Below are 10,547 nucleotides of genomic sequence, written 5' to 3'. Positions count from 1 at the left end.
CACCGCTTCCTCCCCCGAGGGCATAAACCCTAATCCACTCTGGCCTCGGGCCTCGGCCTGCGCCTTGGCCGGCGGACCGCCCGGCTCTGAGGATTCTGGGCGATGGGGAGGCGGGCTGAGCTCCCCTCCTGACGGGATTCCGCACGCATCTGTTTCGGGACCCTGGCCGTGTCCCGGCCTTAACCTCCTCAGCGTTACAACGGGGATGATAAACCTTGCTGGCTCGCCCGCCAGGTGGTGGCTGGATAATATATTCCGGTGGAGGACAGAGGAGGGTTGGCAAAGACTGTCAACTATTCCGCTGGGTGGCCGTTCACAGCCCTCCCAGATTGGAGGGTGGAGGGCGGGGGTAGTTCAGCCCCCGGCCTGCGACCTCCCGGAAGAAAGGGGCTCGTGGTCGTTTAGGTTGCGCAGAGCCCGCCACGCTTCCGGCTGGGGCACGTGGCGCCCTTGGGGACCTTCGGCCTCACTGTCCCGAGCTCGGCCTGGGGCGGAGCAGCCTTCTCGGCACCCTGTACTCGGCTCTGCGCGGACCCCACCGTCTCGCCGAGGGCAGCAGTCGTAGGAGACTCCGGAACTTCTGGCCAGAGCAGGAGCTGAGCGTCCCCGACTGAACCCAGGCAGAAAGGGAAGCCCTGTAGGTTGTCCTGATCTGCGGACGCAGTGGAGGCGACCCTGAGTCTTGCAGGAAAACCAACCCCAGAGAAGACATTGGCCTCTGATGGTCAGACCTCCGCGGAGAGTATCAAAGAAGGAAGTCCCACCAACTCTTCACAAAACTATAAAACCATCTAAAAAAAGTAAGCGTCCATATGGATTGAGGGAAACAGTTGAGAATTAAAAGGTAAATAGAAGGAGAAACTTGAATATTAATGTACATTTTCTTTGCACCTGAGTTCAGGTTAATCCTCAAACAAAAAAGGACTTAAATTTCCCCAGGCCCTGGGCCTGCTAGCGCGTAGTTGCCAGGCCAGTTCCCGTGACCTGTTACCATTATCAGTGCGCCAGATAGTGGGCCAGGAATGAGCTTCTCGTTGTCATTTCCATTTATAACTGCAGGGCACACTACTGATGAACTTTCTTGACTTTTCTCATTAGTGAGGTTCTCTTGGGTTTTTGTTGCTGTTTGTTTTGTTGTTTAGAAGGGCACATTTCACAAGTTTGTAAGTAGGTCAACTGTTGCAAACTGTCCCATCTTGAATCATATAGCAGAGGAAAAAATAAATACAAAATAACCTGTATATGGGGGTAGTGAGCTAAGATGGCTATGGGCTTTCAGTTGCATAGTTATTTCTAAGAAGACTTCATTTGAAAAAATGAAAAACATTTTGGGGCAGTTATGGTTACATTAGTACATGTTGTGGAAATAAGCTTGCAGTTAGAGAAAAATTATTAGAAACAGCTGTGATGTTAATGTTTCAAAACCCAAAGTGCTCAGTATGCTCAGTATCTACTTTTCATAATTTTTTCTTGTGCATCCAAATAGTGCACTACTCTGTGTGTAATATAAGACGCTTGTTTAATAAAGCAAATGATTGTCTGTGTCAGGGAGATTTGGTCCTCTTTCCCTCTCCCAGTCCATGTGCAGAGCAGATCAAAGACCTGATTACCACTGTCTTTCCAAAGGCACCAGATGGTATCTTGATTTTTTTTCAGATATTTTAGCAATATAATTCAAAGGACTAAAGAATGTGTGTGATGCTACAGATGAAAGCTGTACCCAGGTAAATTATTTTTTAAATTAATGTCGTGCCTACTAAATGTTATTCCACTAAAGTTTTGAGGAGTCTCATGAGAATATATATAATGAGTAAATATATAAATGGCAAGTAAAGGTTAGAACCAAGTAAAATAGAAATCACAATCCAGAATCAAGATAAGAAGACAATAACTCTGATATGCATGTGGAGTACTACACAGTTATTAAACAGGAACTTTGGATTTGTCTCCAAGCTTCCTAGCAGCAAGAGTAAAGAGCAAAACAAGATCCTTATAGTGCACAGGGAGAAATCTAATCAGTTCCTTATAGTAAGCAATAGTTCCCTAAAATGATAATGATGATAATAGTAACGATGCTAGCAGCAGCAGCTGTTCCATTTGGGAGATCAACTGCCCTTCCCCTCCCTGCCTCCCAAGTTCCAACACATTCAGATGCTCTTCTTGGGTTGTTTTTACTTTGTTACAGTTAGGCTAAAAGCTGCTTCTCTGCATAGAGGCAGTTTAGCATCTGGAAGGAACTTTGGAATCAGAGACAGCTGAATTCAGTACTGGCTTTTGCACTTAGGGTTCTGCTGTAACCCTTGGCAAGGCATTTAATGTCTCTCTCTGAGACCCAGTTTTCTTTATAAAGTGGAGACAGTTTATCCCATCGGCTTATAGGAGATAGTTTTCTACATCCTGACACTAAGAAATTCTTGGTGTGAGGCTGTTGCTGTTTTTATTTTCCTTCACATAACACAAATGTTAGTTTCCTTTCTCCTTTTCCACAGCTACACAGCATTCAATGCCACTTCTACCTTTGGGCCTCAGAGCAAATGAGAATGCCAGGCTTTAGACTTGAAGACCTGTCAGTACAGTTATATGAGCAAGGTCCCTGATGTCCTTTACTCTCCCTACTTACCTGTAGTATTTTTCTGGGGAGAGAAGGGGTTATTGGTAAGATGGACCTTGTCTTAAACCAGCAAGTGTAAAAGGGCGTCAGTCCCTGAGGCTGCAGGTCCCCAGGTGGGTTCTATTCAGCAGCGCCACTCCTAGTCACCAGTGGGGATGGCAACTGTCTGGATGACCTTGATAATGAGGTGAGTCATTCCATGAATGAGTTCCAGGAGAAGGCAGATAGATCTCTTGAGTATTTTTTTGGAGGGGAAAAGAGCACTACAGTTGTGCAGGCGACTATAGAAAGTCAGTAATCTCGTAAGTATTGAGGATTTGGGGCAGGAGCTAAATACAAGGTGAGCCTCCCCTTTCCCGCATTCTCCCTCACCCTGCCTCTTACTGTGTAGAGCTTCTAAACTGAGTACTTGCGAAGAATCCAGTAGTGGCTCTAGGTTTTATGGAGACAGGTTCTCTGTCCTGGATCCACCACCTAAGACTATCCAGGCAGTTGGAAACTCTCACCTTTCTCCTGCTAAAGCTTGCAGGTTGATAACGGGTTAAATATCAATCTAGTGTATCTAAGTCTTTGTATTTTCCAAGTTAGTTGTATCTTAGAAAAGAATGAAGGTGTATATGTGCATGTGTGACCTGTTCTACAAGATTGTAAGCCTCCCAAGGTCAAAAATGTCATGGTGTTTCTGCATTGACTGAATTTGGAACAGCAGATCATTTGTTTCAGGTTGAGGTGGCCCCAAGACTAAGATGCCAAGAAGCACATTTGTGCTTGTTGTTTGTGGTGTACAGGCCAAATGATCCAGAATAAATCTCTAGCTTCTCTCCTTAGCAAATGCACAGAATATGGCAGAAGGGAAGCAGCCTTTATGATGGCTTTTTGTGATGGATTTTTTCCCAGCTAATTAGGTGCATAGTGGGTATCGAGCAGTGTGGTGTGCAGCCAGCAGTGGGGTCCACCTGGCCCTGGGAAGGGGTTTAGAGAGGCCTACCTGTTCCTGTGGCATGGATTTTGTGGCCACGTTTGCCCACTCTCTGAAGCTCTCTCAGGGGAAGGGAAAGAAGGAGTGAGAAGGCAGCTATACTCTGTTAAAGTATATGAATCTGAATTCCTCTGCTGGTTTTAATGGATTCCAGAATTAAGGCTGAAGGCAGAACCAGTAGACTGTTTTCTAGAACAATGCTGTGAGAGAAGGATACAGTAAATTCTCACAATAAGGCATTTCCTTGCTTCCTCTATCAATTGGGTCACTGAGCCTACAGCCCAGCCCATCCCTCCGTCCTCTATGCTTACCTTTAACTGGAGCTCCTCCAAGCAGCCCTTCATGCTGTGGCCCACCCAGAGCCTCAGCCTGGGCCAGCTGGTACAGCACTCCTGCATTTCCTCCCTGGAAAACTGGTGCTTCTAGAGCTTGTGCTACTATTGCTTGCAGCCACCAAGTTGCTAAACTTGCCTGTTGCCTTGGTTACTGATACTATCTCCACAGTCACCCCAGCTTCCCATTGCTGGGCCTGCATACATGCTTGGGTGTTAGCTGTTGGAGGCCCTGCTAAAGTGCTTCCTTCTTGCCTGTGTCGGGTTGGGCTGGGATGGTCCAGATCACTTGTCTTTTCTTCCTGCTGTGGATTCTTCTGGTTCTTCCTTCGCTGCCTTCACCCACACAGCCGTAAAAGTGAGCTAATGCACTCTGGCCATTCCTTCTAAAAGTCCCCTCTTTGACTGGCAGGCCCAAAGGTATGGAATGGTACTTCCTGTGCACCTCTCCTTGTAGCTGCAGGAAGTACCCATGTACCCACATGTGAAGGCTGGTTGCTGGTCCCCTTCAGGCCAGTTAGGTTTCCTTGAGTTCACTTGAACGCACATTCATCCCCATCCGTTTGTGGTGCATTTATCATATAAGTTTCAGGCTTATTTATTTTAGAAAATTTCAACATTGTAGAAGTTACGTATTAGTCATGGAACGTAATGCTAACTGCTATATCATACAATCCTTGGAATAACAGTGGAATAACCCAATACTAGTTTACTTCTCACTTACTTAAGAGGCCCACGTGGGTCAGGTGGCATCTTTCCTCCAGTTGGTGACTCAGGCACCCAGGCTGACTCCTTGTAGCTATGCCATTTGGAACTTGACTTCTAAGTTTGCCGTGGAAACAGAAGAATATATGGGGGAAGCACACCTATTCTTAATGACCTCAGCTTTGAAGTGACACTTATGACCTCTGTTCACACCGGAAAGCAATCCCAAAGCCCCTTGTACCTGCAAAGGAATCTGGAGAATATAGTATTTTTTCCCCAGGAAAATAGAAGTAAATTTGATTTTCCTCTGTTACAAGTTTTGAAGGGAAACCCCACTCTTTTCTGTATAAGGGAATGTCCAAGGCTAGTATGCTCCAGACTCAAAAGGACAGAGAAAATAGAATGCACTGTTTAATCAGGTATAAAAACTAAGATGAGTACTATAGGCCAATATTTGGTTTTTGCTTTTACGGAGCTGATTCAAGGACAAAGTTCTCTTTGAGGTCAGGGAGAATTACATTCCATGGAATTGAAACAAGGTGTCTGGAGGAAAATGAGGATGTGACGAGCCAAAGGATCTCCACTTATTGTGGAAACAGCTGTATCAGTGTTAAAAGCCCTAAATCCATCTATTACAGATCTCCATAGTGTTTTTATTGCCAGAGTAGTTTCCAGTGACTTGGAACTTGGGAAGGTTTAGCCAACAAGCTATAGTGATATTCCAAAATCCAGGAATTAATCATGTCTTTTCTGGCCTTTTACTTTTAGTCCTAATAGATGCTATCAGCACTCTCCCTTCCTTCTCTGTCTTGGTTAACATTTTATTTGTACCTTTAATGATTTAACAGATGTCAAACTTTGTTATGGGTTTGACAAGGGTTGTGCTTGAACGTCCTTGCCCGGGGCCGGTTCGTTTATGAGGGGATAACAGACCACTGATGTCATTTTCATGTGCTTTGATGGAAGTTTTAGTGTCCCAACTCCCCTTTGGACAGAGTTTTACACTTCTAAAGTGGTTGCAGCCTTCTTGTTAAGTTCTTTTCCCAACACACTCTTGCATTTTACTTTCTCACTGAACAGTATATTGTAATACCATTTAGGATAGTTGGTTCAACACCAGTACGCTCAAATTTTCCAGATGAGAAGTATAGTTAAGAGAAGAAAACTCTAAATCTCCTCTTTTTTAAGAGAGATGATGGACATCACACATTGATCTGTAGTTCTGGTCTTCGAAGAGACTAGAAAAACCTTTGTGCTGTCTGTTCTTAGAATAGTTGCATTTATTGTTTAAAATAGCTTGGCTTACTATTTTCTTTCCTGAACTTATGTGTGAGGAGGTCTTAGAAGTCCTGCCAGAACTTTAGAAGCCACTTGATTGGTTAATGCTCACTGGACAGATTCAAAGCACCTAAGGAAGGCTCTGGCCAAAGAGAGAAGCTAAATGGGGATCCCTTGAGTGCCAGGAGACATATGTCATGAGCTATACTGATCGTGGAGAAGACCTGGCCTTTACCTTCAGTAGTTTATAGCTAAATGAACTGTGTGAAAAATCAAAAATAAATTAACTGTATTAATAGGGCAGGAAAAGCACGGTCAGAGGCAAACCAATGATAATACCTAAAGGAAATGAAGGTGAAAATATTTGGCTGGTATTCTTTCATGCAGAAGTTTTTTAGAAAAATGCCCAAATAGGAGTCAGGGTCAAGTGAAGGAATAAGAGTTGAGAGGTTGTTTCTGGTACAGATCCTTTAACTTACTGCCTATATGACTTTGAGGGAAGTTCTTTAACTTTTAGGCGCCTCTGTTTCCTCATCCAAGAAATAGAGTAATGTGGACCCTGGCAAACACATTAACTGATTGTGGATCAGATGAGACAGTATATTTGAAAGTGCTTTAAAATGGTAAAGTGCTGTGCAGGTAGCTTCCCAACCCCACATCCACACACAAACTGTTGTGGCTCTTCATTGTGGCACAAGGAAAGAATCCCACAGGAAACAGCATTTCTGGGTGGAGGTGATCGTTTTTTTGATGTTGTTTGGCACCATAAGTACATGTAAAAACAGTAATGTTGGTAGAGACCATTTTTTCCCCCAAAGTTCACTTACAGCTGCTAAAATCATCTGCTACGTGAATGGAAACATAAGTACGGTAGTATGTGGCACTTGGTGATGGCTCCAGATCAATTCTTTGACAATCAATTTGCCAAATTACCAATTGCAGGAAACCATCAGGTATATATCTTTTACCAGGGTGGAGAAGGTTTGTAAAGAGCCTTTTCACCAGCAGAAGTAGAGGCAGGGCCAGGGCATACACCTGCAGAAATAGAAAAGGCTGTAAAGTGTGTTTAAAGGAAAGCTCATCCATCCACATCTTAAATGCTGAGTGCTGGAGAATTGCTTCAGCATCTGAAATGTGAATCACATGGGAAATTGATAACTGAGCTGCCCTCTCCAGTCGTTTGTGAAAACTACTGGTGTGAACAATCACCAAAACTAATCTTTTTAAAAAATACAACAATAACTCAGTGAATCGGTCGTTCAGAAACTTTGTCAGACCAGTAAGGGGTGACCATTGATCACTGATTCAAATGAGAGTGGGTTGGATCTAAATTGCTTTCCGTATCTGTGTGTGTGTGTGTGTGTGTGTGTGTGTGTGTGTGTGTGTGTGTGTGTTGAGGAAGCGGGAGCACTGCAGTAGTGGCATTTAGGTAATGGAGATTTTCAGAGCTCGATGAGAGATAGACTCATAGTTTTCTATAGTTTATTCAGTTCGGAGCAGGGTCCAGAATAGTATTGAGGGTAAGGTAGGAGCGGAGGCAAATGCTGGGGGTGAAACGGCCCTTGGAACCCATGTGTACAGGGCCCGTCCCATGAACACTGGAGTTCAGACACAAAGAAGCCAATCAGATCTCAGAAGCACCTACAGTTGGTTTAGAGCTGTGGTTAGGGAATGGCTCTGGAGCCCTTCAGGTGGTCAGAGATGTGGGCTGGTGACATCAGTGTCAGCATCTGAGAGCAACAAAGGACCAAAGCAGCCAGTGCTGAGCCAGAGGTCAGGAACCCCAAGTTCTGGCCCCAGTGTTTCAAACTCTTTGTGCAAGATTATTCTTTTGAATGTCAACCCATTTCGGATTGACATATGGTCCTGGTGTACATGACATGCACTCAGCTTGTGCCACATGTGACTTACCAGGTGAATTAGATGACACCCAAACTGGTTTACACTCTGTTCAACGAGATGAGTATACTACTGATCGTGGGCTTACATGTCACAGAAATATCAAATTACTGTAAGTTTTTAAGTGTTTATTTTGTTTTTGATCTTATTTTTGTGAACTGATAACAGACTTTCAGTGGAGTGCATGGTCTCAAAGTTGTTGTCTATTTTGACACTTTGTAAATGCAGATGTGGGAGGGGCACTAATCTTTCAAATACAGTGATGCTTCCTTTATGGGTCATTATTGGAGAATGAGAATGTGAAACTTAATATAGGTGAATGCTTCAGAAAATAGAAGCTTAAAATACTGGTTAAAAGGAGACTGGTTGTTTTGCAACCTCCATTTCTTCTTCTCCTTAGTATTAGAACCCATAATCTTTGGTTGGAGTCATGACCCTTGGAATAAAAACTACATTTCTCAGCTTCCTTGTAGCAAGGTGTGGTCATTTGCTAAATTCTGGACAGTAGCATATAAGCAGAGGTGGTGTGGCAACTTCTGGGAAGCCTGAAAGGGAAAGCCCTGGAATGTGGACATAATTGCTGGGGCTCCAACACTGCTATGCTTGGCTGCTTTGGGAGTGCAGGCCCTGTAAAGCACAGCAACAGGACACATGGAGCCTCAGCCCCTCTCTCCGTGGACTCAGTGTGGCACATCAGCCCCATCTGCAGTGTCAGACGGATGTGAGACAAGGAAATTAGATCCCATAGTTTTCAGTGGTGTTTTATTTATTTGCTGAACCCAGTCCTTAATGATATAAGTATAATTTTAAAATCCTGATATTTGTATTAAAATATTTGTTTAACAAAACAGTTTATTTCCCTAATCCTTAAACAGTTCAAAATGTGATTTAATCTCTTTATGATTAACAGGCATCACGACACAGGGCTATGATTATATGTGCCATCATCCAGGAGACCACAACTACTTGCTTATGAGGACTGTGCTTATAAGATTGTTTTCCTTGTCAGCTCTACCACTTCTTACTTTCAGTGTGCCTGCATCTACAAGGTAGGACTATATTCCTTTAAATATTTTCTGCTTCCAGATGGCTGCGACATGGAAACCAAAAGTATTAAAGTTGGGTTAGATCAATTCCACCTCTATTTATTAAACACCTACTTACGTGCCAAGCACTGAACTGGATGCCAGGCATCCACATATGAACTAATATAATCCTCAGTCTGAAGTTGTTTAAAATCCAGTGGGGCATTATTAATGCCATCAACAAAGTATTCTAGGAGCATTAAGGAGGAAGCTATTACTTTTGTCTGGTTTGTGAGCAAGGTTGTTAGGAGGGGTGGGAAATGTGCCCAGAAAAGGTAACATTGGAGCTGCGTGCTGATGTGAGATGTTGCCCGAGGAAGAAGTTGATAAAGTCACTCCACAGAGGGACATAGCTCAGGAGAGCCATAGCAGAGTGACAGTGGATGCCACATTGGTGAAGTAGCCCAAGGAGGTGGAGGCACGTAGTTGGAAAGGGAAGTTGAAGGCACATTTAGATGGATTTTGAATGGTTTATTTAAGAGTTTGGTCTTTGTGGGCAATTGGAAGCCATTGAAGTGTGTTGTTTGTTATTTGTGTGTTTTTACGCAGGGCAAGGATGTGACAAAATATCTAATCTTAGGGAAATAATGTCAGACAACTCTGAAAGAAAAATTGAATGGGAAAAAGAATAGGGAAAAAAGGTAGGAATCTACTGCAGTATAATTTATACTACGATCTATTACATTATAGATCAGAACAGGACCCAAGACATTGGCTACGAGGAAGGGGGATGCTTGTGAGACATGTTTTTAAAGAAGCAAAAGACTTGCTGGGGGAAGGTTGGTTGTATCTATGTATGTGGGATAAGGAAAGGGAGTCAGTTACAGTTTCAGTGAGACTGATGACACTTTTAACTGCGATGAGACTCAAAAGGAAGATTAAGTTTAGCGAGGAAGGTGATTTTAATCAATCAGATTGTGTTGAGATAAAATCTAAAGAACATCAAGTTTTAATGTTCTACAGGCATTTACAAATTTTAATTATCTGCTCCCTAGGGCAAGGGCTGTGTTTATCTCTTTTCCTGTGGTATCCCCAACAAACGGTGTTTGACTATGACCACTGCACAGTATCAAATATATATTGAGATAATGACTAAATAATTCAACTAATGGAAAGGTCTAGGGAATAGAGGTCTAGGTATTTGGAAGTCAGCAGTATATGTGTGATGTTTGGGTCTGTGGGAAATGAAGAAATGAACAATCAAAAGCTTAAAGAGGTGAAAAGAGAATTTAGGAACCTTAGGAAATCTCATATAGGAATAAAGAGGAGAGGTAGTGAGGATATATCAGAATGGGTGATCAGATAACACCATGTTCTAGAAAACAATACAGTTTTAAGATTGAGACAGTGGTGAATTCTATTAAATGCCACCACAGAGTAAAGTTTCATGAGGACTAAGCTCACTGGTAGATTTGGAATTAAGAATGACAGACCATTTAGAGAGCAATTTCTGTAGAGTGACGATTCTCAAACTTCAGTGTGCATCAGAATCATCAGGAGGGCTTGTTTGGTAGGTCTGGGATATTTGCATTTTTAACAAGTTGCCTGGTAATTCTACACTGTTGCTGATCCAGGATCATGCTTGAAGAACTACTGCTATAGTACTTCAGAGAGAAAATGATCAGATTATTTGGGGATGAAAGAGACTTTCCTAAAGG

The 10,547-nt window shown here is 43.1% G+C and overlaps 1 long non-coding RNA gene across 1 annotated transcript in view; it reads left to right on the top strand.

Moving 5' to 3' along the window:
• The first annotated feature begins 578 nt into the window (after positions 1 to 578).
• Positions 579 to 10,547, top strand: part of LOC116763188 — a 122,959-nt gene continuing 112,990 nt past the window's right edge. Inside the window, exons 1-2 of the long non-coding RNA XR_004352443.1 lie at positions 579 to 844; positions 8,715 to 8,853. This is a non-coding gene — a long non-coding RNA (uncharacterized LOC116763188). The remainder of the gene's footprint in view (positions 845 to 8,714; positions 8,854 to 10,547) is intronic.

The sequence above is a fragment of the Phocoena sinus genome, chromosome 12, assembly GCF_008692025.1.
Source record: "Phocoena sinus isolate mPhoSin1 chromosome 12, mPhoSin1.pri, whole genome shotgun sequence".
NCBI classification, from domain to species: domain Eukaryota; kingdom Metazoa; phylum Chordata; class Mammalia; order Artiodactyla; family Phocoenidae; genus Phocoena; species Phocoena sinus.
This window is presented reverse-complemented; position numbering and strand designations above follow the sequence as displayed.